At 42.9% G+C, this 1,502-nt stretch overlaps 1 protein-coding gene across 2 annotated transcripts in view; it reads left to right on the plus strand.

Annotated features, from left to right (window-relative positions):
• slc25a25b (solute carrier family 25 member 25b) overlaps nt 1-1,502 on the plus strand; it is a 22,157-nt gene that overhangs the window by 15,367 nt on the left and 5,288 nt on the right. The gene's annotated exons all lie outside the window — the stretch shown is intronic.

The following is a 1,502-nucleotide window of genomic DNA, read 5'->3' on the forward strand; positions in this document are numbered from 1 at the left end:
CTCTGAGGTTCTGGTTCTGGACCGTTCTGCTGTGTTTGGGATCACCTCTGACTCTGGATCAGTGGTTCCTGACCCGCCTTTGGTTGAAGGGAGGAAACGGCGTTAAAACCACCAACAGCTTCAGCAAACAGATGATTTGTTTTCATTTGAAACTTTCACTTTTTATCGTTTAACAAAAGAAGAAAAATTATTTATTAGCAATAAATTTAAATTTCTGTGGCTCATCTGGAGACCCTCAGGTTGGTCCGGACTAACTTCAGAGAGGAGCCCAGGTCCCAAACCATCAGCTGCAGTGCATTCTGGGTAAACATCTGTTCTCTGCCCTGGTTCTGCTCCAGAAGTCTTCTGGTTCCTTCAGATGAACCTGAGTCGAGCTGCCATGTTGTTTTTAGAGAGAAGAGGCTTTGACCTTTGACCTGCTGACTGAGGCCTGTAGAGACTGAGCTCACTGCACAGTCTGACCTTCAGGGTGAATCTGTCTTAAATGTCTCCTCCTGTGAATAATCTTCCTCTCTGTAGCGATGGACTCCTGATGACCTTTGACCCTTCCCAGCAGCTGCTTCTCTGAGGTCATTGCTGATGTCTTTCCGCCCTGGCGTTGTGTTCACACACACCTGGAGCTCCAGAGCAGCAGAACCTCCTGATCCAGAACCAGTTGTTCCCTCCCAGCTTTAACTTTCAGTTTGTTTCAGTCGAACTTGCAGCTGGAGAACAAACTGCTGCTGTGGATAAAACCAGAATAAAAACTCAGGAAACAGTTCAGGTGTTTATAAAAGGCAGAAAGTCTCCTTTAATCAACAGTCGGCACACGGCTCATGCTTCACAGTTTAGTTCTGTTTCTACCTGCAGAGTTTTAATCCGAGAACCACCTCGTTTCTGCAGACAGTGGAGATCAGACGTTCTGCTTCCTGTTCAGGGAAATCTGGGTTTGGGTTTAAATCAAATCCTTTGTTTCAGATCAGTTTTAGCAGAAAAAAGATTAATGTTTGAGGACGGAACAAAGATCAGATTAAATAAAACTACAAACATTCTGAGGTGAATTCTCTTCCAGATAAATAAAGTTTCTCTCAGTTTGTAAATCAGACCATAAATTTAAAATAAAAACAGGACAGAGTGATCAGATCTTCTGTAGAAACGAATAAATACAGAAAAAATAAATAAATAGGAGTGTTTTTACAGCTTCTCACACATGAACGTTTAAAGGATCCAGATGTTGAGCAGATGATCAGATTCAGTCCAGATTCAATAAATCCTGCAGAAACATCTTCACTCAAACTGAACAAACGAGAAAACCTTCCTTCCTGATTTCATCTTTCCCTTTCTTTGAAATTAACTCTTTAAACTTCACTGATTAGAGAACATCTGGACAGAACGTCATCAGCTGACAGGATGAGATTAAATTCACATTAAGACTTAATTTACAGAACCTGCAGCCTCCTTCAGGAAGCTCCGCCCACACCTACAGGACGCCACTTCCTGCTCCTTCAGGAGGCTCCGCCCAC

Source organism: Kryptolebias marmoratus, linkage group LG14 (genome assembly GCF_001649575.2).
Source record: "Kryptolebias marmoratus isolate JLee-2015 linkage group LG14, ASM164957v2, whole genome shotgun sequence".
Taxonomy (NCBI): domain Eukaryota; kingdom Metazoa; phylum Chordata; class Actinopteri; order Cyprinodontiformes; family Rivulidae; genus Kryptolebias; species Kryptolebias marmoratus.